The 26,710-nt window shown below is 40.3% G+C and overlaps 1 pseudogene across 1 annotated transcript in view; it reads left to right on the forward strand.

Annotated features, from left to right (window-relative positions):
• LOC147431398 (cytochrome P450 724B1-like) overlaps positions 1 to 26,207 on the forward strand; it is a 50,635-nt pseudogene extending 24,428 nt beyond the window's left edge. Inside the window, exons 7-9 of the transcript XR_015185757.1 lie at positions 24,540 to 24,646; positions 25,025 to 25,149; positions 25,865 to 26,207. The product of XR_015185757.1 is annotated as a cytochrome P450 724B1-like (transcript). The remainder of the gene's footprint in view (positions 1 to 24,539; positions 24,647 to 25,024; positions 25,150 to 25,864) is intronic.
• The last annotated feature ends 503 nt before the right edge of the window (positions 26,208 to 26,710 follow it).

The raw sequence follows: 26,710 nt of genomic DNA on the forward strand, positions 1-26,710 counted from the left end.
GAAAGAAACAGAATATTTTATTGTGATAACAAATGTTTCAAAAAATTATTGTCATTTTTTCACGTTCTCTCACAAAGAAACCTTTTAATATTGAATTCTTCTCATAGCCTTATGTAAGCCATATTGAACTTTCAAATATATACATCTACTCATGGCAAGTAAGCTAGTGAGCTAAGATGAAAAAGCTACAAACTTGAGAGAGAGAAAAATTAGTCATATGGATAATGCTTATATCCTAGTCTCCAATGATCATGTTTTCTGAACGTTAACACTATATCCACATGCATTCCCACTCTATTATTCTAAGGTTATGAGAGAATCTACTTCTCAAAAGAGTTACTCAGTATATCCAACGCCACCAATTAATGTAGCAACATAGGGATGGTGGTATTGCTTCGCTTGATAATCATCAGCCTTGGGTTTCTTTTTTTTCTTTAGATTTAAAACTATGGATAATCTTTTCACCTTGTTTAAGTAGATCCATCTTAACAGACAAGGCTTGTCTGCTACTTCTTTATAGAGTTTGGAAAAAATAAGTGTCATCTTAAGGATGATTCAATTTTTTTCAATTTAAAATCCATAAACAAACTTCCCTTTTCTTTCAACATTTACACAAACTTTAACCTCACTATTTGTTGACCATTTCACTTCTATGTAGATATGTGTGCATTTGTGTGGGGTGATTTTCAGATGCAAAACTTTGGCATGCACGTTTTGGTCATCTAAATTTTGCCAGTTTGCTGCGTTTACAGAAATTTGATATGGTTGCTTCTTTGCTGCCTCCTGAAGCACCTGCCAAACATGTTTGTGAAGGCTGTATTTTGGGTAAGATGCAACGTTCCAAGTTTCCAAAAGATGGTTCAATTCGGGCCACATACAGGTTGCAGCTTGTGTATAGTGATGTTTGTTGGCCCATGCAAACTCCGTCCTTGGGCAATTATCTTTACTTCGTGACTTTCATTGATGATTACTCTAGGCATACATGGGTATTTCCGCTTCAAGCGAAGTTTGAAGTTTTTATGTGCTTCAAACAATTTCTGGCTATGGCTGAAAATGTCTTGAAATGTACTATGGGCACCCTCCGTTCCGATCGAGGGGGGAGTATATGTCTCATAATTCAATGCATTTTTGGCTAGTCGTGGGATAAAACACCAATGTACAGTGCCTTACACACCTCAGCAAAATGGTGTTGCTGAGAGGAAAAACAGGTTACTTACGGAAATGGCACGATGTATGGTCAAAAGTCAAGCTTTGCCACATTCTTTTTGGCTGGAGGCCATCATGTGTGCCACTTATATACTAAACATGTGTCCTACGAAAGCTTTGCAGTCTATTACTCCATATGAAGCATGGTACGATAGAAAGCCTTCTATTGAGCACATGTGTGTTTTTGGCTGTTTGGCATATGCTTTGGTGCCACAAACATAACACAGTAAATTGGACGATAAGGCTGTCAAATATATTTTTGTTGGTTATAATATTGAAAGCAACGGTTACAGGTTGTATCATCTGCAAACAAAACGTATTCTAGTTTCATGGGATTTAGTGTTTGTGGAAGATTCTGTTCAGCCCTTGCTGTCATATACTAGAGACAGTAATGTAAGCTCGCATGATATTTATGACACTTTGTTGCCTCTTTTCAGTGGTGGAAATATGAATGTAAGTTCCAATGAGACAAATGTACAACCTATGGGGGTTTCTGAAAATGTTGCAGATCAGCCTATTACTGATGCAAATGTACATGATGTACTTGATGAGGAAAGGGCTGAAAATGAGTAGGCTAGAGGTATACCAAAATGGCTGGTGCACACTTTGTGTTACAGTAAATTGGATGCATCTTTGTCTAGTTGTACTCGTAAAGGCTCTCGCCATGCATCTTATGCATCAGATTGTTATGCTACAAGTTGAAACACAAACCGGATGGTGAGATTGATCGCCATAAGGCTCGACTTGTTGCAAAGGGTTATGCACATAAAAACGGCATAGATTATGAAGAGACTTTTTCTCCCACTTCTCGTATGTCTACTGTGCGTTTTCTATGTGCATTGGCAGCTCATTTTGGTTGGGAAGTACATCAATCAGACATTGTTACTGTTTTCTTGAATGGTGACATTTGAGGAAGTTTATGTAACGTAACCTTGTGGTTTTGTCAAGAAAGCACAAGAGGACAAAGTGTGCAAATGTAACAAGTATTTGTATGGGTTGAAGCAATCTCCTCATGCTTGGTATAAGAAAGCTGACACTCGTTTGGTCTGACAAGGCTTTCGTAACAGTTCAACAAAAGAACATTGAATGTAAAGCGTGAGGGTGATGTACTTCTTGTTGTGGTTCTTTATGTAGATGATTTGCTAATCACTGGACCAAATGAGAGACATACTGTTGAATTTAAGGTTGATTTGAATGCTACTTTCAAGATGAAAGATTTGGGGTTGTTGCATCACTATTTGGGCATACAGTTTAAGCAGTGTGATGGTGGTATTGCCTTGTGTCAAAAGAGTTACATAGAGACATTGCTATGTAAGTTTGGACTTGAGGATTGCAAACCTATTGCCACTCCCATGGAACCGGGTTTGAAGTTGAGTCTACATAATGCTAGCAATCCTACTGATGTCACTCTTTACCAAACTGATGCTGGCTGCCTCATTTATGTATGCAACACGAGGCCGAATATCCAGTTTGCAGTCTCACAGGTCCCAACAGATTTATGCATAGCACCACGGTCTAAGCATTGGCAGGCTATCAAGAGGATTTTCCGCTACCTTAGTGGCACTTTACATCTTGGCTTGTTTTATCCCAAGGGGCGATCATTTCCACCAGACTTGTAACATGCTTTTTCATACTAAGATTGGGCTGGTTGTTTTGACACGTGAGTGGTTTTTGTTTCATGCTTGGTAGTTCATGTATATCATGGTTGAGCAAGAAGCAACTTACTATGGACACTTTGAGTTGTGAGGTTGAGTATAGGGCAGTCTTCACAGCTACGGTTGAGTGTGTATGGCTCAGACGTCTTATGGGTTGATTTGGGTGTTGGACATGATACTGCCAAAACTATCTACACTGACAGTCAGAGCGAATTGGTAGTTGCGAGGAACCCAATTTTTCATGCTCGCACAAAGCACATTGATGTGCATTACCACTATGTCAGGAGAGGCTCTCAGTGGGAGAGATCAGCTTGGCTTATGTGCCAACATAGGACAACCTTGCAGATCTTTTCACAAAGGCATTGTCTCGTGAGAAGCTCGAAGTTTTCCGCAAAGCTTTGGGCTTACTCCCCTCTGTGGATTGATCATGTTCTCAGGGCATGGCACTTCCCTTTACTTATGTGCCAGCTCTTGTTCACTGCATCACTCCAGGTGGGATTTGTTACTATATACACGTGGTAGTGATGTGTGTGAAGACACTAGGACCATCGGGGCATTTTTTTCCTCCTTAGGAGGTTTTTTCCCCGGTGCATTGTATATACACCCATCACTCTAGGGCTATGGATCTTTCCATTGCACATCAAGTAACAGACTCTGTATTGTGTGCCTTGAGCTTCCTTCGTCTTCTCCAAGCTGTGTGTGTTTCTCTGCAACCCTAATTCCAACAATAGGATAGTGTTGTTAAGCAGACTCAGCATGCCTTGACTTAGTACAAGAAAAAAGCTAGAGAGATTAGAGCATACAAAAAAATGATGATTAACAGGAAAATTTCTTTGCTTGAAGCAGCTTCTCATCTATCCAACTCTCCTCCCTTAGAGCTTTTGACCTTAAAAGAACAGCTGAAAAAGGAAGAGCTCATTGAAGCCTAGGGTACCCTTGCTTGGACCAGGGCTTTTTGGTCTTGCAAGATTGATAGGCCCAATGCACAAATGTTTTTAACATAGACTTTGACAAAGACTATGATATGATAGAATGGGAATCTATATTGCAAAATGGATTGAGCAATAAATTATTTAGTTTTGTGCATTTATTGTTTGGCAATGCTACAACTGAAATCTCAGTTAATGGGTCTTTGATCGATGCTATTCCTCTGTGTAAATTGCTTAAACAGGGCTGTCCTTTGTCTCCATTGCTTTATGCCATATCTGCAGATGCTCTAGGCTGGTTGGTAAAAGATCTGATGTCTAAGGGAAAAATAAAAGATATTCAGGTCGAAGGTTTGAAAGATCAGTTGTGCCTTCAACAATTTGCAGATGATACCAATGGTATGGTAAGTAATTACACTGAATCAATTGAAATTTTTGGGAAAGTCTTAGGCTGTTTTGCCTAGCTATTGGTTTAGTTATTAATCACTCCAAAATTGGATACAAAGTTTTCAAAGGTACATGTACAGAACTGATCAAATCTGTAGGATGTAAACTCATTGAGACTTGCCAAATCTTTAGACTACTTGGTATCCCTATGGAATTCAAATTATCCTTCAATCAAAGTTGGGATTGGGTCCTAGAAAAATTTGAAGGAAGCTTTTTCTTTGGCACAATCATCAGCCAAGTTTGTTTGCCAGAGTCTTTGTGCTCAATCACTATTTTTTTTCTTCTATTGTGTACTTTTTAGCTTGCTGGAATCCCTCTCAATTTCAGCTAAATAAGTTGTTCTTACTAGTGAGGCGGTCCGGGGCGGGCAACAAGAAGAGTGGCCTCTAAACACCCTTCGAGGCTCCCGTGCTGCTCAAATGGGGTTGGGGCAAGCTCAATCAGAGACAACAACAATCCATAGCCAGAAACCAAACAAGAAAAGGGGCACCACTTAGTTGTAGATGCGAACTAGGACGCACGTGATATCTCCTTGTACTCAAACGCACAAAGAGAGGGGAATGCAAGATAGCCACACACACCAAACACAAACATTCACCACGCTAGAGAGAGGTAAAGAGCACAAATCAACTTGAGCAACTCAGTCTTAGCCTTAAAGACTAGATGCACACAAAGCTTGATGAGAAATAGAGAGACAACACAAAACTTGACCTTGTTTCCGATACACAAATTGTCTTAGGGTCACGGGAGCCCTCTCACCGAGCACTCTCTTACAATTGACCTTTTAGGCAAACAACTCAACAATCCCTCAAACCACCAAGCACGAAATGGCACAACAAACTTCAAGGACAATATACCTTCAACCACCTGATGAGCCAACTTATCAAATCAATTTGGAGAGAAGAGTCGTAGTTGTAGCATTGCACCCAAAATTATAAATCTTATTTATGCACAAGAGTAGGCTACAAGTGTGGTGAAGAGTATGGCATACACTCCACTCCTCTAGATGGCATAACTAACTTCAAGCTTCTCCATGTACCTATGTGTAGTGATGGAATAGAGCATTCACAATGCACACACTCTACACAACTAGGCTTGAAGAGTGACGTGTTATGCGTTGAGAATGGTGTGGTGTAGTGTGATCATGTGATTTTTTACAAGGGAGAGAAGGGCTCTATTTATAGGTTTTAGAAGCCCCGATTAGGATTAGACCTAATCAAGTTTATTTGAAGAAATAAAAGATTATGCATATTTTTATTTTTTTAAATGAGGGTGGGTCTCTCTTGTCCTTTGAGTCACATGGATGTGGGCTCAAGGGAAGATAATTATTGAGGATGAAAGAAGAGAGGGATTGAATGAATAATTTGGGAGTGCCTACTCTAGTAGAGGATGCATTTTACAATAAGGTTAGTGGTTAGTAGTTAGTAATTTTGAAGTCGGCCATAAATTTCATGTAAAATCACCCTTGACTTGAAAATTTCTGAAAAAATTATGGAAAGTACTTCAGCTCACGAGCTACGTTTTGTCTTTTGAAAATATCCTCAAATTTGGATCATAAGAAGGTGCCAAAATTCGAGAAAAAAGCTGTCCCTGCAGCACCTAATAAAGCTTGAAGTGGGCCACTACTTGATTCTTTTTCCTTTGTAGTCTTCCAAGTGATCCCTCCATACATCAACCATGACCTAATATTGCCAAGGAGCTTGCAAACATGTATGGTATAGGATGAGTATCAAATATAATATATACTTGTGGGGTAAGAAGATAGGCTAGCTAGTCATGAAAAATGGACACATGGAAAGTATGGTAGCAAAAAATATATAAAATAAAAGGAGGAAAATCATGGGGGAAGGGACTCTCAGTTATTCTCTCCTTTGAGTAATTCATGGAATTTATTTGAAGATAAAATCTATGTACTTGTGAATATTTAACTCGGAGGGATGGAAAAAAATATGACGGAGCCGATAAGGTTATTGGTGAATTTTATAATGAAGTCACATAAAGGTTTTTTAAGGCTTGTGTGAGTTGAGCTTAAGGGATAGAATGATAGTAAAATATGTATAAGGAATGACACGTGATGGAAGCTAGCATACTTAGGCCTGATAACACACACCTATGAATATGTATTTATATAAATACAATTTTTTTTGAAAAAGAACCTTTATACTTAGATCCTTTATTTGATAAAAAATATTTACATGTAAGGAGGACCGTAATATTATAATTTTATTTTTTTAGTCTCCTAGCCCAATGACTCGCTCAATGATTTGATATAAAAAAATATGATAAAAACCCAAACGCACGCACACTATTTATAATGAAAATGCGAGCCTAGTCATTGTGCTAGGATGTTTTTGTGGGGTGAAGTGGCTTCTTAAAATTATTTTATGAGAGCCGAAAAACGGCTATCATTCAGCCCTCTCCTAGATGATGGTACATTCATGTACCATCAAAAGGCATATCTTCCAATGAGAGTGTTTTTTGATCCTTCGTGATATTTGGTGGCTTAGTTGAATCTTCATCTTGTTGTACCGAGATCAAAGACTTACATGGTATTGTAGTTGTTCCATGCTCTTGTAGATCCTCTGGTAGAACTCGACTCAAGTAAGGCTTTAACCGATACCCATTCACCTTCTTGGGATGCTCCTTGCCATCCAAATCCATGAGTTGATAGTAGCTAGAGTTTAAGGTCTTCTTGACAATGTATGGTCCCTGCCATCTTGTATTGAACTTCACATCAAAGCGATTGTCAAGGCGATTATCGTACCTTAGCACCAAATCTCCTTCCTTGATCCCTTTGTCTTTCACCTTTTTGTTGAGCTTGTCCTTTATTTGCGTAGCCTTTCTTTTATAGCATTCATAAGCCGCCTCTCGTTTCCATTCTAGTTCTGCAAGGGTGAGAAGTCGATCTTCCCATGCTACTTCTTCTCCTTGTGCCACCTTTCCATGAAGTCGCATTGTTGGAATGTTGAGTTCGATGGGTTGCAAAGCTTCTTGACCATAGACTAGGTGGAAGGGTGTGAACTTTGTCACTTCCTTGTAGGTAGTCCAATAGGCCCACAATGCTCCATCCAAGAAGTCATCCCATAGCTTTGTCTTGTTTTTTATCATCTTCCAGATGATTCTTGCAATGATACCATTAGCCTTTTCTACCAAACCATTTGACTGAGGGTAGTAGGGTGTGCTATGCCGATGTAGAATGTGAAGCTCATCACAAACGTCTGTGAGCAAGCCCTTCCTAAACCCTGGACCATTATCAGAAACAATCTCCAAAGGTGTGCCAAATCTGCAACAAATGTGAGTGTACACAAACTTACTAACTATCCTCTCATTCACTCTTGCCACACTTTGAGCTTCTACCCACCTAGTCATGTAGTCTATAGCCACCAAGATATACAATGTTCCATTTTTATTCCTGGGCAATGGACCCATAGCATCAATGCCCCATTTTTCAAATGGACCATTTGCAAGGACTAACTGACGTGGACCATGTAACAGAAACTTGTTTTCATTGATCTGACAATTGTGGTAGCTTTTACACCGATGTTGAACATCAATGTGCAAGCTTGGCAAACATATCCGGCAAGCAAAATCTTTTTTGTAGTGAGTTCCTGTGCAAAATGACCACCACATGCTTCCTCATGCAAACCTTCAAGAATGGCTAGAATCTCCTTGGTTGTTGGTATTCTCCTACAAACTTGATCTTTTCCCCTTTGGTAAAGGGCACCTTCCAAAAACAAATATGAACTCGCCTTCTTAATGAGCCTCCGCTTTTGAGCCTTTGTGAAGCCCTCTGAAAACTCGCCCTCTAAAATGTAGCTCACAGTGGGAGCCAATGACTCCATCCCCTGGTTCCTCGGTTGCTTTATCATTGTTGCTTCCATGATGGCCTGCACTTCACTCTCAACACATGCAACTGCTTTTTGTGCAAGTAAATCTGCATCTTCATTTTGTTTCCTAAGGATATGATATAGTTGCACTTCTTCAAATTGATTAAACAACCTACAAATGGCATGAACTTTTGTCCTTAGTTCATTCTTGCATGCCCAAATGCCTAAAATCTGCTTCACAATGAGAAGTGCATCTCTCTTTACCATGAGACGTCGTATACCTTGGCCAATGCACATTTTTAAACCATGAAGTAGTATGTCATATTCTGCTTCATTGTTGCTAGTTGAACCTGGTAGATTAACCTTCTCTTTCATGACCACCTCTCCACTTGGGTTGAGCAATACTAGCCCTCCCCCTGCTTTTCCTGTGACTCGTCGAAAATCTCCATCAAAGAGCAAGGTAAAAGCATTAGGAATACTTTTAGGTGGTGGAAATGGTAAGGTCTTTACTTCAGGCACCATAATCTCCTTCTCATATACCCTATAAGTAAGGATCCATGCCAATTGTGCACGCACACTATCTTCTACTTTGAAAGAGTATTGAAACTCTTGCGACTCCATAATCCACTTTGAGATCCTAGTACTAAGATTCATTTGAGATGACACCCAAGGAAACAAATTTTCTGCAGTGAGAATTACAAAAGGTTTTGGTAGTAGGTAGGATCTAAACTTTCTCACCGCAAACATGAGAGAAAGCATCATGAGTTCTACTTCTGTGTAGCCTCTCTCCAAATCAATGATGACCCTACTAGCAAAGTAGATGGGGCGCATCCTGGTACTGTGGGGATCTTGTTGTAATAAAACTACACCAATCGTTTCCTTCCTAACACTAGAGCTAACAAAGAATGTGTACTCCCAACAAGGAGGCATGAGTGTTGGTAGCTCTAACAAAATGACTTTAATGTTACAAAAGTACTCTTCAAGCTCATCAGACCATGCAAATTCTACTTGTTGTGTCAACTTTTGCAAAGGATGAAGTAGCTCCAAAGCTAAGTGAATAAAGTGTGACATATAATTCACCTTTTGAATGAATGAGATGACCTCTTTGAGATTCTTGGGTGATGGGAGCTCAATAAGAGCCTTTGCCTTTGAAGGATCCACCTCAATGCATTTATAGGAAACCTTGTGACCAAGCAAGATCACTTTATCCTCAGCTATGTGACACTTGTCGGGGTTGAGTTGACCTCCCATGTCATAGAGCTTCTTTAAACCTTCTTCTACCCTTTGTAGATGCAATGATTTTGAGCTATAAATGCAAAAATCATCAATAAAAACCCTAATGGACTTTCCAAAGAATGCTTGAAACATGAAGCGTTGGAAAGTTGCAGGAGCATTTGTCAGACCAAATGGCATGACTTTAAAAGCATAATAACCCCAAGGAGTGATGAAGGAGTGTTATCAGTCCAATCTTCTTCCGTCTCACTTTGAGATGATTCTTCATGGAGCTCCTCTTGGCGTTGCTCCTTCATGTCAAAGACAACCTTCTTATGATTGTCATTCCTGCAAATTAGCTTTCCACTCTCCCAATCCTGCAAAGCTCGCATTTTCATTAGCCATGGTCTTCCTATGATAAATGGGTAACCATTTCCTTTGGTAGACATGACATAGAAATCCGCTGCCTTCTTAATGCCAAAGGCCTCCACAAAAACATTTTTACAAATGCCTACGCACCTAGACTTGCTATTGTTTGCCATCTTGACTTTAATTTCAGGTGTCTCATGGATATGCATGCCTAGTCTTTGCATGAGCCCCTCTGTCATGATGCAAATTTCTGCACCCCCATCCACTAGACCTTTCCTAACCAATCTTCCTTTGATCTAACAATCTAGCACATGTGTAATATCCTCGTTCATTTCAACATGTGCAATTTTTACGACAGGAACACTCTCTTTTATCTTTCTCCTAGTGCTAACTGCCTTTGTTAAATCCCTCCTAACTTGTGGGCATAATGCAAGAAACTGAGGCCATGAGATATCAGGACCCTTACCTCTCATGTCTTCCAACAAGTTGTATGGAGCCATACCATGTCCAAGAGGGAAGTCTTGGAGGTTGATACGACGTTGAGTCCTCTTAGCTTCCTTGGTCTCCTTTGCCTTCTTTGATCGTCCATGATCACTTTGTGATGTAACCCCTTCTTTCTCCTTACCTTTTCCTCGGCCACGCTTAATGCCATTTGCTTCCATGTCAACCTCTCTTGAAATTTTCACCTCTACCACATGCACATTTGGGTCTGGCAAAGGTGGAACTCCTTCTACTCCTTGTGGAGGTGGTCTTGCTCCATTTGGCCTTTGTAGAAGTCGTGGTTGCTGACTAGTTCCTTCACCTGCATTCATCACTGGGTAATTCAAGTTAGGTCTCCCTGGCTCCCCACGGGGCCAATGAAAATTATACATCCCATGTCCAGACTCACCGCAATTCCAACATTGCAAGACTCTTCTAGGTCGTGAATCTCGCTCTTCAGACTTCTTTGCTTGTCCCTTTGGACCTACAGCTTGTGCAAGGTGAGTTGACAAGCTGCTTAAAGATTCATTTAACTTCTCAATCACTTCTGTTGTTACCTCAGGAAGCTCCCTAGATGTTGATGCTTGTGACTTACCTTTGGGTCTAAGACCTTCTATTGGAACCTCCCCCCTTAAGCACTTGAGTTTCCTATATTTCTCAGCAGCCCTAGTTTCAGCTGCATCAAAGGTAGCAGGTGCACCGGCCTCAACTTTTACCTTAAGGTCAGGAAAGAGTCCGGATATGAACCTCTCCTTCTTTAGAAATTCTGCACCATCACCAAGGTTAGCAACATTTCGTATCCATAGAGCCCAAAGATGTAGAAACTCTTGCTTGTACAAGTAGGAGTCATCTAAGTCTTTTTCCTTATGAGAAACAATGTCTTACCATAATTTCTGAGTGTTTTGGGGATCAAAGAAGTATTTCTTGAAACGATTCAACACTTTCGTGTAATTTCCCTTAACTTCCTCAGGCAAAGAGTCAAACCAAGTGCTAGCATCTTTCCTAAGGACTACCTCAAACATTTCTACACGTTCCTGATCAGTTACTATCCTCTTGATATGGCAAGACATTTTGAAATTTGCTAAGAATAATTCTGCATCCTCCCCGGGCTCTCCAAAGAACAAGGGGTAGCCACTCATTTGCCTAGTTGTATCCATGTTGTTGGTTTTACTCAAAATTTTCTTTTTCTTTTTTTATTTTTTGTTTTGCAAAATCAAATTTCAAAGTAGAATGAAAATGTAAACGTCAAAGCTTAGATCGTAGCGAATTAATGGCAAAATGAACGGATTGACTGAGGCATTGATAGTCGCTACTTGCCTGGGTTCAAACATACGACGGAAAACACGTTGAAATTGTAACTTTGTGCCAACTATTACATGCACGTCTTGTCTAGCCAAAGGAATGAATGTACGATACAAGTCCTCTTGATTCATTAACCTAGCTAAAACAAGATAAACACATGTACATCAAAAGAGACATTATAGTCTACAAGTGGGAGTATAATAGGATTTGGAGATTGTAGAATATCCCTTAATGCTTCAGAACCATAGAGGAATACAATATGTTGTTGAAAAAAGATTTTTCTATCAATGCGAACATTTATCCTAATCCCTTGCAACCAATGAGACTGATGAAATTGAATTGCATGAGCAGGATTAGGAGGTGGTGGATTGTTCGTGTAAACACAACTAGTTTTTGAAGACATACCTTGTGTATGCTAATACAACCGCTCGGTCCTCAGTGGGGGCACCAATTTGAGGTGGTCCGGGGCGGGCAACAAGAAGAGTGGCCTCTAAACACCCTTCGAGGCTCCCGTGCTGCTCAAATGGGGCTGGGTCAAGCTCAATCAACCCACAGCCAGAGACAACAACAACCCACAACCAGAAACCAAACAAGAAAAGGGGCACCATCTAGTTGTAGATGCGAACTAGGACGCACAAAGAGAGGGGAATGCAAGATAGCCACACACACCAAACACAAACATTCACCACGCCAGAGAGAGGTAAAGAGCACGAATCAACTTGAGCAACGCAGTCTTAGCCTTTAAGACTAGATGCACACAAAGCTTGATGAGAAATAGAGAGACAACACAAAACTTGACCTTGTTGCCGATACACAAATTGTCTTAGGGTCACGGGAGCCCTCTCACCGAGCACACTCTTACAATTGAACTTTTAGGCAAACAATTCAATAAGCCCTCAAACCACCAAGCATGAAATGGCACAACAAACTTCAAGGACAATATAACTTCAACTACCTGATGAGCCAACTTGTTAAGTCAATTTGGAGAGAAGAGTCATAGTTGCAGCAAACAATTGCACCCAAAACTATAAATCTTATTTATGCACAAGAGTAGGCTACAAGTGTGGTGAAGAGTATGGCATACACTCCACTCTTCTAGATGGTATAACTAACTTCAAGGTTCTCCATGCACCTATGTGTAGTGATGGAATAGAGCACTCACAATGCACACACTCTACACAACTAGGCTTGAAGAGTGATGTGTTATGCGTTGAGAATGGTGTGTAGTGTGATCATATGATTTTTTACAAGGGAGAGAAGGGCTCTATTTATAGGTTTTAGAAGCCCCGATTAGGATTATACCTAATCAACATTAGGAAAAAATTGGACCCCCTTGGGGCCATGTAAGGATCTCTAATTTTAAGGGATTAAAGCTAATTTTGTAGGGGATGGAGGGAACAAAGACAATAAATAGGGCTACTTTTGTAGCTCTCTCTCTAACTTCTCTCTAGATAGGTGAGGGGGGGAAAGTAGGGAATGAGGGTGGTAAAGTAGGAGGAATAGGGGGGATAAAGTAGGAGAGAGAGGGGAGTAAAAAGAGAGAGAGGATTAAAGGTAGAGAGAAGAACCATTCTCTCTCTACCTATCACCAAACAAAGAGAGTAAGTAGTTATGACAAAAGCCACTTTTCAGTTCGTGCATCAATTTATCCCCAAAAAATGAATTTTTTATAAAATCTTCAAAATGGATCTTTTAAGCCTTCAAAAGGTCCCTATATATATATATAACAATATTTTTTTAGAAGAATCTAGCTTTTATAAGTTCCAAATCTAAAATTCCTTGGGTCCCTCTCTACATTAACTCCAAGAATAAATAGACAATGCCACATCATCAAAACGTCCATCTAATAAAGCCTAAAAATTGAAAATTTTAAAATTTAAAAATTTTCCTCCTTTGAGCTCAAAAATTAAACCTATATATGAAAAAATATATTTTTAAGTCTTTTTATCCCAAAAATTGTCTGTTTATCCCAAAAAGTATATCTTATAAATTTTTTTCCCATCATAACTTTTTACCATGTCTCTTCGCGACATAACCAATGAATCACCTGCACCGTCATCTACTAAGTCAAATAATGTCAGTCTGCGTCTACCGATCGAATTTGCTCCCGCAAAAAAAATTTGACGAGAAAGCATCTCAATCGGCATCCGTACGACGGTTTCGAGGAGAAACCAATGTTGACTTGTGGCTTGATGGAGGGTTGTATCCAAAAGATCCGATCGTGGACTGTCATCCAACATTCCGTACACTCCCAAGCTTAATCAAATATGTGGGAGAAGGAGAACGTGGTCTTCTTGGGTATTGTAAGAGATTGGACTCCAATCACGCAGGTGCGTCGGCATATTTCTGACAACAATGTCAAGTGTTACACAATCATTCCACAAATCTCCAACAACAACTACATTCCACAAAGAAACAACTCAAAGATCTTAAAGAGGAGATGAAAGCTACAGAAACAGAGGTAACTAAGCTACAGATTGCAATGATGCACCTAAAAGCCACTCCATTTGGCATGCGTCAGCGTAAGAGGGAGTTCTCTTCCATTGAAAACTTAGCATCTAATGGAGGGGCACGTAAGAAGCGGATCACGACAACCAGGTATTTTTTTAAATTCACAGTGTTTATAACTCTCAAATAATTTTCATCAATTTGTAACTCGGTTCACCTTTTGAAATAGGACATATATACAAGATGTGTGTGGAAGTTTTAGACAAGAGTACCGTTGCAACCTTCTCTTGGGATGCATCTCAAAGGAAGATATACTTTACATCATAGGTTGTGAAAAGGCCAAACACATGAAAGATGCCATCACAAAGGAGATCCTAAAAAAGATCTCTAACCTTGTGTCTGAGGATGATGTCCAGAGAGCTTGTGATGAGGTTGGGATCAGCACAAATGCATACCATGCACTTCATGGATTGATGAAAGATGCATTACGAGAGCAAGGCATCACCGAGAATTTATTTCCTATTCCATATAGGGTCCGACTTGCAAAAAAAGCAAACAATGATCTCGTTCGGGAATCCCTTGGCGAATACGAACACATTGAAGGATCCATGGTGTACTCTTCCACGAGTGCCAGGTCACGTGGTAATATAAAGGGAGGCCTTAATCATGCTAGGTGGCGTGAAAATCGCTATAAAGTGGGCAAACGTTGGTTACCCAACATGTAAAACAAATGATGCTATGCAATGTAATGTTTATGTTTGTAGATGTTTTTGTTGAGTTGCATATAATACTTCTCCATTTATCTATTTTTTGTTTTTTATATTTTGATGATATTAATAGTTTTTTTAAGTGGCCTGGTCAAGTGTGAAGAGACCTTTTTTAAAAAAATAGAGGGCTTTTAGTGAAGAAGGAGTCTCATTTTCAATCTTGCCCCTTCTTACACCATGGCACGCACAAAGCAAACAACAAGAAAAGATCAACCTTTTTTTGCTCTCCCTCACTCAACCGTCCAAGGTGCTCCAAAACCACCTTGGATATACGAACAAGAGCTCATAGAAGAGATGGAGAGAGAATGGTCAGGTGAAGAGCAACAAGATGGACAACCTTCACGCAAGAAGAAACGGGTAGTGACATCAGACACAGAAACCGAAACGGACAACGAAGCACAAAGCCCACCATGGAGCGGATAGGAGATCCCAAGCAATCATCGAGTTCCGGCCGGGAAGACATTGCCATGTGGCTTCGGCGCTTTGTCGTCAGATCAGCCTAGAGGTGATCATGGGTTACTAAATGAAGAGGATTTTGAGGATGTAGCAGACAAGCCAGTTGGAGCGCAGGGTGGAGTTGAAGAGCCAGTCGGAGCACATGGTGGCCTTGAAGATGCGCAAGCTCCCCCTCGCAAGCCCTCTCGTAAAAAGAAAAAAATTTTCAAGGTTCGCCCTCGCAAGGCCCATGTCCCAGATCCTACCATCCCTCAACAACGGGCTCCTGCTGTGAAGCGACGCATTCCAAAAGTGTTGCAAGAGATTCGTCACTATCAAAAAACTTCAGACCTTCTCATACGCAAGGCACCATTCGCACGTTTGGTAAAAGAGATCATGCAAAGTTATCGAATGGTGTTTCGAGTTCAAGGTATTGCCGTAGAAGCTCTGCAAGAAGCGGCAGAATATCATCTAATTTCTATTTTTGAAGACACCAACTTGTGTGCTATTCATGCAAAACGGGTGACAATAATGCCCAAAGATTTAGCTCTTGCGCGTCGAATCAGAGGACAAAGAGATTGAATTTGACTTTTAGGCAATTTTGCCAATGTAAAGATATCTTTTTGAAATATAACGAGTCGTGGCTTTTTCAAATATAACGAGTCGTGTACATTTGTTTTAAGTGATAAGTAAAGCTAACTAGAGAGAGGAAAAGAGAGAGAGAGAGATGTGGATAAAAGAACTCTCAACCAAGTTTGGTTGATTGAATAACCAAAATAACATTGTATTCTTATAATTGTGGTATAAATAAGCTTTAATTAGGCTGTCTAGAGGCCTGCCGCAGAGGCGCGCGAGAAGTTAGAAGTAACATTTTACTTCTGACTTCTCGCGCGTCTCTGCGGCAGGCCTCTAGACAGCCTAATTAAAGCTTATTTATACCAAAATTATAAGAATACAATGTTATTATGTTTTTATTGATGGAGATTGGACTGAAAAAAACTCTATATTTTGATTCATAGAATTACACAAGTGTATCACAAGATAGAACCAATCATATACTATCTATCGTACAGTAAACTCAATATAGAAGTTGAAAAGTACCAGTTAAAATCAATTTCCATTCGAATTTTGAAATAACAAAGTACAAAGATGTGATATATCTCATTACATATTTGAAGGAGTTAATTACAAGATTTATGCATCTATTGACTGTTTCAGCCATCTAAGATATGGCGAGCAATGTTTTCTCGGCGCTCTTGGGCGCAAGGAACCTGTTTGTGCAGCACATCCCAAGCAATTTGTTCCACATTGCTTAGACCTACAACTTGGCTTAAGGCCACGTTACAAAGCACACGACCACGAATGTGTGTCGCAAATGTAGCACTGGCCAGAGATTTATTTACAAGATATATAACTTGGGAGGCTTGAGATATGGTTGACAGGCATAGGATGCGGCTCATTGCTTTCATCATTGACACCCAAAATTGACCACAAGGAGTGTAGTCCTTGTGGATTATCGCAAAGCCGTCCTGGGGGAGCTTGCCAAGGTAATGCGCAAGAGACGACTGCCATCCAAAAGCTTGGCGCCTACCATCTCCTCCCCGACCTGCATGCTTATCCAGCTCCACAACATTCTACAAAGAAATCAATAGGTAAATAAGATTCCAGAATTCAATAATGAAAATTAACGTAATCACAAAACAAAAATCAATTAATACCTCTTGTTTTTCGTCGTCTTCATCGTTTATGCCTTTGCTGTCAAGAGAAATAGATGAATTGGGAGCCATAGCGACACTCTCAAGTTCATCTATATGAACAGGCATAGGCCTGCGTTGGGCTTCGAGCAATGTGCGTGTAGCTACAAACTCATCCTCCGACACAGATGAGTGCGGTGCATCTGTCACCACCACCATTGCCAACTCCACTGTATCTATCACACTCTTTCAAGGGGAAGGAGGCTTCGATCCAAAGGATCGGAAGAGGGGTCAATGGCAGAGGACTCTACAGTGGCACAGAGGATGGACAGACACTCATCCATGCGGATGTCAAAAGTCTTTTCAAGATCATGTAAAAACAAATATTCCTCCCCATCTATCACAATTGGGGAGAGGTGTTAAAAAAAAACCTCTGGAGTTAATGTCTCCTCCAGCGCATTTGCAGCGGGCTTAAAGGATGCTTCTGCACCCTCATCACCCATGGATTTGGCAGCATCCATGACACCTCCTGGGTAGGTTAGGGCAAGAATATTTCCCTCTTTGCTTGCATCCCAGGGCGCTGTAATGGGCTTCTTTGTGTCCTTGACGACACCCCCAAGGCGCAAATGAGGCAAACTCACCTCAGATCTTTCAGGCTCCTCCGCAAGGAGAAACGCAAAAGTCGCCAAGCGACTTAGAAACTGGGTGCCGACCTTCTTCTTTTTCAAACGTGAATCTTCAATGTACTGACCTGCCTCACCCGCAATTACACAAAATTGTTGAAGTCGCTGGGTGAAAGGCCGATCACCTTTGTGTATGTAGCGAAGCAAATCGCATGGAATACACAATTCCCCTTGTCCGACAATCGGTACAGCATACTTGTCGATGTAAAATTCAAAAAATTCTAAGATAGGCTGAAAAGATTGGCTGTTTAGGTGAATAGTTGCATTCACATCAGGGAATTGGGTGAAGAAATTGTGAAGATCGTCACGATCTTGCCACTCGGTTGTTTGTAAAAACGCTTGGAAGCGTTGTAACGCCGTGGCTTCGGGAGGGGTGGAGGAGGATGCCATAATGCTAGCTCTTAAAGTAGGAATGCAAAGAATGTTGGGCTCAAATGAGAGTGTGAACAGGCAAAGAGTGTGAAAATGGTAGGGTTTAGGAGGCTTTATATAGAACGCCCCCCCCCCCCCCCCGCCCCCCGCTCCAAAAAAATATATCAATAATTAAAATATTAAACAATTTTCATTAAGTAACACAATTAACAAGAAGTTATAAAAAACTTACAAACTAAATTACAATCATTTAACTCAAAAAACACATCACTACAACTTTAAGATAATGTGCATTGCCAAAATTTGATACAACCATCTGCTTGCACTTACAATTGTGATATTATAAAAAATTTAAGTACAAAAAATAACTACTCTAATGATAAAATCAAATTCTCTTCCGTTGTCCACGCCTTTTCAATTTGAATCGTGCTCTCCATGCGGCTACCAATCTAGCAAAAAATAAATAAATTAGCATACCCAAGTTAGAGCAAGGAATAATAAAAAAAACATAAATATAACATAATTAAGAGAGAAAAATCATTCACCTTACGTCGTCCGATGCAAAATTTTGTATCTTCTCGATGCTCTAAACCCATTATCACTAAGTGCTCCCGCACATTGGCCAATGTCCAATGCTTGTTCACTTGGACGGTTTCAACGGCACCACTCGACAATTTGATTGCAATATCAAATACCTCAATTGTAGCATCGGTGGATTGCAATGGAATCCATTCACCAAGCTTGCACATCCACCTTTCATAGAAGTACCGCACGTAAAGAGTGGAGCGCACCTTGATGAAATGGATAGCAATGCCGAAACTTCCAACTTGACACCGAAAGCGATCTCCGTTGTGAAGTCCTTCAAGATACCCCCACTTCTCCCCAAGGATGGATTCCAATGTATCGTATTATAGATCTTTGCAAACATACATAGTATTTGTATGATGGAAAGACAAAGATCCAAAGATGCTAGCGAAGACATGAGCAGGACAACACCATCCAAGCCCAACTGAACGCGAGGCTTTTCCAAATTTTAATGATACTCTCACATCAGCTACAATCTTGGCTTTCAAAGACATTACAGTGAATGCATTTGGCTTTGGCCACTCCATGCGACGCAAGGTTGTAGCCTCCAAAGGTTGTAGCTCTCTGTAGCCTTCCTCATCTGTAGGTACAATGTACTTGTGGGTGTAGAAGAACACCCTCTGTTGTGCAAGGTTTGATGAAGTTGTGTTGGAGAAGAGCATATCCCCAAGACTTGCATGCATGGCCGTAAATGTGCCTGAAAGGCACAAGAGTGGTTGCTCCTCCACAAGGCTAGAAGGAAAAACATCTACATAGAAACAAAACAGTCCGTGAGATGTAAAAAGTCTATTTTTTTGTTAACACCAAAACCATTGAAGTGCAAGGGACATGCAATTACAAGGATAATCCCTTGGGTTGGTGATCCCTCGTAGACGCATGTGTCCAAACATGAAAACATGTTGAACGATTGCCACCGTACCCTTGTCTCTGACTTGCTTGAAGCCTAGTAGTCTTCCCTTCCAATGGAGATCAACGTTTGTTCTTTCACGAACACGATGGGGACCGATTGCAGAAGGTTGCATGTAGACCCACGCACCTTCTTGAAAAAGCTGAGGTTCCCATTGTTGCTCCTCATTCGTCGAGTTGTGGAGAACCATACTTTGAATGATTGGTTTGGGGCGTCTATTTTGACCATTGTTTGCCATGGATGCTTAAGTGGGAGCTTGAAATTGCAATGGAGAGCTTGGGGAAGGAGGAGGGAGACAAAGTTTAGAGAGAGAGTGGGAGCTTACAGTTGTAATGGAGAGCTTGAGGAAGGAGGAGGGAAACAGAGTTTAGAGAGAGAGTGGGAGCTTAAAGTTGCAATGGAGAGCTTGAGGAAGTAGGAGGGAGACAGTTTAGAGAGAGAGTGGGAGCTTAGAGTTGCAATGGAGAGCTTGAAGAAGGAGGAAGGTGTAAGAGTTTAGAGAGAGTGAGAGTTTTGTGTAATGGAAAGGGGATATGGAGAAAGGGAGTCTTGGAAAAAAGGTTCTAGAGTGAGAAAATGACTTTTTGATCATAGGGTAGGTTTGGGGGGAGTTTTGGATGGAATATTTTGAATTTAATTTTTTTTAAAATTTTGAAATTTTAGGGTTTTTGCAAAAACGTATTTGTGGACCCACCACCCCCCCCCTCCCTTTTTTCCCCTCCCTCTTTTACCCATCCATCTCCCTCTATGATACAAAGCAATAAATGAGTGGACAACCCTATTATTCTCTCTACTTTCTTAGGTTCTAGACTTATATACATTGCTCTCTTTCTATTGGCTGGAGCCTAATTAACCTTAATCCTATATGGCCCAAAGAGAGTCCACATTTTTCGTAATGCAAGTTTATTTGAAGAAATAAAAGATTATGCATATTTTTATTTTTTTAAATGAGGGTGGGTCTCTCTTGTCCTTTGAATCACATGGATGTGGGCTCAAGGGAAGAGAATTATTGAAGATGAAAGGAGAGAGGGATTGAGTGAATAATTTGGGAGTGCCTACTCTAGTAGAGGGTGCATTTTACAATAAGGTTAGTGGTTAGTAGTTAGTAATTATCACTACAAAATATTTACAAAATCATTCACCAAATGGTGAGAAAAGTTAGAGAAGGGATAAGCTTGCAAAGCAAGGTTGAAGCTTTGGAGAAGTTGACATTCACCTCTTTACAACACCGGTAGAAGAAGCGGTCAGTACGGCGGAGTAGCGCGTGTTGATGAAGCTATGGTATCTTCAAACCTTAGAAAATGCATGATAAAAGCCTTCATTTGTAGAGGTTAACCTTGGAGTTTTCCTAATTTTTGAAGTTCTTTACAAAGCTGAAGAGGGTATGGTAATATGGACATATATGTAGAGAGAAAGGGGAGCACCTAGGGGTGTAGAAATGAAGGATGAAGGCTATGGAGGTGTGAGAGAAGTGGCACTTGTGAAGAGGGTGAATGAGGACATAGGAGTTGCAGGTTTGGGAGTGGGAAGGAGAGGGAGGAGTGTGTAAGAGTGAGTAGGTGTGTGGAAGGGTAAGAGAAATAGGAAGATTTTTTGGGTGTATGAGGTGGTAGTTTTGAAGTCGGCCATAAATTTCATGTAAAATCACCCTTGACTTTAAAATTTTTGAAAAATTATGGAAAATACTTCAGCTCACAAGCTACGTTTTGTCTTTTGAAAGTACCCTCAAATTCGGATCATAAGAAGGTGCCAAAATTCGAGCAAAAAGTTGTCCCTGCAGCACCTACTAAAGCTTGAAGTGGGCCACTATTTGATTCTTTTTCCTTTGTAGTCTTCCAAGTGAGCCCCCCATACATCAACCATGACCTAATATTGCCAAGGAGCTTGCACACATGTATGGTATAGGATAAGTATCAAATATAATATATACTTGTGGGTTAAGAAGATAGGCTAGCTAGTCATGAAAAATGGACACATGGAATGCATGGTGGCAAAAAATATTTACATGTAAAGAGAACCGTAATATTATAATTTTATTTTTTTAGTCTCCTATCCCAATGACTCGCTCAATGATTTGATATAAAAAAATATGATAAAAACGTAAACGCACGCACACTATTTATAATGAAAAAGCGAGCCTAGTCATTGTGCTAGGGTGTTTTTGTGGGGTGAAGTGGCTTCTTAAAATTATTTTATAGTAAATGGATTTAAGGGAAGTCTCCTCCCTTTACTACTAGGATATACTGATAAAAAAGAACACCTCTAAGTTCTACCTCAAGGGGTACAAAGCATGGCAAGGTCTCCCTTTGGAAGATCTTCTGATTTCTAATGATGATTTTACCCCTAGGGGTTCTGTATTAACTTGCAGTTTTTTTTAAGCTTGGGCATACAAAAATGCTGGTTGGGATCCTCCTCAAGGATGAACTCTTAGCCCTTCAGTTTGGTTACAAGACATAATTTGGTATGGATGGTTCTCTAAGGCTCATGGGTGGCCCTTATCTATGACATCTCACAAATGTCTCAAGGCAGGTGTGAGGAACTCGAAAGATGTTTACAAAGATGGGGAGTGGATCACTGCTAAACAATTGATCCAACAATTCAAGATCTCTCAAGGCTCTTCTGATCTGGTCTACAATAGAGTCTTCAGAGTAAAGGAGGAGTTGCAGTGCATACATAGAGAACATCAAAATATTCTGCCAAAGTTATGTAGAGATATCTATCACTCAAAAGATTCATCTCCAGCTATGGACCCACATCTCCAGGTGGAACCTTTCTTGGAATGCCAAGTAGTGGATTTCCTTGCATTTGGGCATTCCCAATCTTAATCAAGCATGGTTGTCTGTTATTGCTCATCCTTCACCGAGGTTTGTGGACAGTGCCGAGAGAAAACTTAGAATTGTTGATGGGATTTGCAAGAGATGTTGGGCTCAAGAAGAAACACTGGTGCATGTGTTCATCTCTTGTAAGCACAACCCATGCTTCAAATCAGTACAACAATAAGCGTGCGGGGTTGCCAAGTCGAAGATATCTTGGAGATCTATCCTTTTAGGAGGATGTAGTTTTGCTGGCAATCCCCTATGGACTTGTCTAAGAAGGGAATTCTTATGGCAAATTTGGGTTGAAAAAGACAAGGCCATATTTGATGCATCCTTCGCTTCTTTTGCGGATTCTCTGAGTGTAAGGTTCAAAGGTATTATGGGGGATATGATTTTGTCTTGTCTCCACAAGTGAATCACTTAATGTCAAAGATATCGAGAAGGACTTTACATGGCAAAAATGGAGAGATATCTCTTTGTCCCATTACAATGCCCAGAGAATGTATGCCATTGCAAACTTTTTATCTTCCTGCTTGTAATGCCCCCTACACCTATTGGTCTCTCCTCTGGAGACTAGGATTGCTCCTTTCCTCCCTCCTGACTCTTTGTACTTTCTTCCCTTTTTCTTTAATTTAAATCAGTTGTTACTCTTTAAAAAAATGAAACCTAAATAAGCATTCTACCAAAATTTTGCCAAGTCAAGCTTGGACTAACCGTCAAAACTCTCTACCTACATGATGGAGTGTTTCATAACTAGCAACCCGCTTTTGGCTACTAGGATAATGATACCGGTGATGTAACTTAGTGTTCACATAAAACCTGTAAATAGTCATAATGCACCAAGTTCATTTTTGTTTTTACTTGTGTTTTTTTAAAATTTAGTTTTTCCATTATTAGTTTTAATTTTTTAAAAACTTGTTAAATTTTGGGGAAAATAAAAATTTTCAAAAGCACAAAATTTTCTTTTTATTTAAAACAATGTTCTTTGGGAACACTTGTGATTCGAAGCCAAAGGCTAAGTAGGGACAAACTACACCAGGGTAAAGGGGTCAGTCATGGGATGGGTTTCAATTAAAAAGTTATCACACCCCAATTCTAGCACCAGCAGGCATGGCTTTGATGGTTAAGCCAGCTGATGTGGAGTCACGCCATTCGTCGGATTCGGGTTCAAATCTGGTCTACAACCAAGTTTAAATTGGCCCTTGGTTGTACTAAATCGTTTTTTACACCTTTTTCTCGTCGGGATCAACGAGCGCCTATCGCATTTTTTGTACGCAGCACCGCAACTACTGAGATTTGTTTTCCAACTTCCGCCCATTGCCAAGCATCTGTGGCGCTTCTCTGAACTTAATTGGCTGCTCGCACGCTCAAGATTGGCGAGCACGAGCTTAAAGGTTCTCATATTGGCCCCTTTACCCTATACCATTCATATTCGATAGACAAAGGGCAAAATAGAGGCACATGAATGACATCTATCACAATATTTAAGCCCTTTACGCTTTTGTTGTGGCCCTTGCACACTAAGCTGTACCTTCGGCTCACAAACGCCATTTTAGCTTCTAAGTTGACATCCTTTTTTTTATCAAAATCTAGGATTTTTTTTCTCCTAGCAATTTCCATGTCGCAATGCACATAAACAAACGTATTTGCAAGGAAGAGGACTATTGAGTGCACCTTTTGCACCCTCGTGAGTTTCAAACCGTGTTATGTTGATGCAATGCCACCTTTCCCAAATTTGGTGCCCTTGAACCATGGCTTATTATTGCTAAGAAGAAATGGAGAGAGAGAGAGAGAGAGAGAGAGAGCCATCACCTTCACAATCGGGGGTCGCACGACAGCTGATCTGGGCCATTTGTCTTTAGAGCTTTCTCTTGAATAATCGAGCCTGCAGGTGACGCGGATGCTAGCCACCCTAGCAATGAGAATGAAATTCAATGAATGCCAAGTAGTGTGCACCAAGTCAACAGTAGGAATTGCCGCCAGCTCAACGGACAAAATTTGTTCTACTGAGCGCACTGTCAACACTCGTTGCAATAGCTACATTCAGTTGGTCCCACTCCCCGTGATTGTGAAGGCCGGGAATGGTCCATGAGTAAACATTCCCTGCAATACTACTCCCTCCAATGGCTCCCGACCTCCATCGATCGGAGTATTACAAGGAATGGTCAATGAGGGACCATTCCCTACACCTTCATCATGGTTTGCCTTTTTGAAGGGTTTTCTTGTCATTAAGGTATACTCTACTTTATCCTCTTGCTTCCTTTTGGCCAATCTTGAGCTTGACTGAAAATCTCAAATGGAGCTTGCTTAAGAAATTTAGTGATTAATATATGCCTAATACACTTATCAAAATGAGCTTCTACCTAGTTGCCTTCAATCTAATTGTAATAAATGTAAACTATGTGCAGGCACATTAATCCCTAGAGGTTGGATGGTTGTCCTTGATTTCTCAACAGTGCACCTCAATTCCAATTACTACCCGGATCCTCTTCGATTTGATCCTTGGCGTTGGATGGTATTTTCAAAATTACTTCAATTTTGAGAAGTATTTTTCAGGTTTTGATAAATTTTCTATTGTTTAGCCTATATTTATCATTCAATTTTTCTCAATAGCCTTTGTTTGGATGCTTTTAAGTGGTTACCTTCAAATAATTGCATGTTCTTTAATCCTAATTATTGAGATAGAGAGAGCCAAGACCAATAATTCTCTTTGCTTTTCCACTCATTTGTTGAACACACTCTCTCTCCCTCTCCCCAAAAATTCTATTATTTAGTTATTAAACATGACTTTTTTTAAGGAAGGTCTTTTAAATTATTTAACATTTTTTATGTTAAAAAAAATAAAAATAAAATGGCAAAGTGACCCTTCGCCTTGTGTGTTTGGTTGATCTAGGACTCTACCAACAATAGTGATGACTTCTTGGTACCATTTGGTGGTGGTCCACGAAGGTGCCCAGGATCAATGCTAGCCGTGTTTGAAGCGACAATTTTCCTTCATTATCTTGTCAATCTCTACAAGTAAGTGGTTTTATGCAAAATATGAAAAAGGAGGGTTATTTTATTTTCATCATTAGCATGGGGAAGGCAATAGAGAGTACTTTATACATATCTGTGTATTCACAATCAGACTACCTGTACACATCACACCCACAAGGGGCCATACTATGGGAGCAACTCCCACGATGGAGATGCTGGTATCATGCATTGAATGGAGCATGTGACCCTCAACCTTGGGGTTAGAGCACGTAGACTCAGCTACCTATCTATGGCTAGCTTCTCAGAGATAGTACATGAAAGCAAGGAGATTATATTTGTGGTGGGAAAAGGGAAAAACTTGGATGATTGGATTAAGGAAACTCTCGCCATCCAATCGAGTCGTCTTGTGTAAAGGGTCGTTAATAGTTCGGTACTTGGTACACTATCTGACATTCAAGGCTCGGCATGAACTTGAGGTGACTGTAGATTTCTTGATGGAATTCTAATACAATCACTGACAATTGTGAGTTTTGAAAAAAAAAAAAAAGGGAAGGCCACAAAGTCGGGTTGTCCGCGTTTAAGTATCAAGACATTTATAGAGAGATGGGGATTAGTGACATTGAATTAAGGTAAGGTATGTCAATAGTTAATAGATTTTTATCGGTTCTGCTCATTCACTCACCATTGTGAGCTTTGCACCAAAGAAAAAAAGAAGAATAAAGATATCTGCTCAGTCTTGGGTTTGCCTCTTATATAGGTGGAAACGGCTACATCGAGGAGACGAGCTAGATGATGCAAGGGATTGTTTGAGCGTTCCCATCCTTAGAAAGGGGTTGTTTCTAAAATTGGAATCCTTGAATCCCGGGAATTAATTATGAGTTTTAGATGCGAGAAATGATTGATCGGTTGATTGAGCATTCGATCTCCATGACTTGGATCATGGGTTTGATTGCGGCCGAGTAATGGCCGAAGACACTATTGTATCTGATCGAGCAAGAATGCCCCCAGCTGCTACAAACAAAAAGTAATCATGTAAATGGAGTTTTTTGTGTAAATTTCTTCAAAGTGAAGGATTTGTGGTGTATTCTTTTGTACTTTTCTTTCATTTTTCAAAGGAAAATATTGTGAAGATTGCTCTCTCTCTCTCTCTCTCTCTCTCTCTCTCTCTCTCTCTCTCTCTCATATGTTGTAACACACAAGGCACTTACATTCAGCATCCCCCACACACCCCGACAATTAGGTTAGAACTACGTACACTAACATTTTTTTGGAAGTAATTTGTAGCTTTCTATGCACATACACATTTTTTATTTTGCTACTTTTATCACAAGGAATTGTTCAAAAATGAGGTCCATAGCAAGGAGAAAGACCCGCTCGGCCCTTCATCCCAGAGAGGGCCACGTCCACCTCGACACCACAACATCATCTAGCTCTACGATGAGGACATCATATCTTAACATTTGCCATCATCAAACATAGTTGTAACAACAAGTTAGCTCTTTATATATGTACTAAATATATTTTGATATTTTTTGCACAAGAATTATGCAATAATGAATGGATTTTTAGTTTGACGTTGGCATATGTGAGTGTCTCTAGAGGA

The sequence above is a fragment of the Adiantum capillus-veneris genome, chromosome 21 (genome assembly GCF_014529385.1).
Source record: "Adiantum capillus-veneris isolate H3 chromosome 21, ASM1452938v2, whole genome shotgun sequence".
Taxonomy (NCBI): Eukaryota; Viridiplantae; Streptophyta; class Polypodiopsida; order Polypodiales; family Pteridaceae; genus Adiantum; species Adiantum capillus-veneris.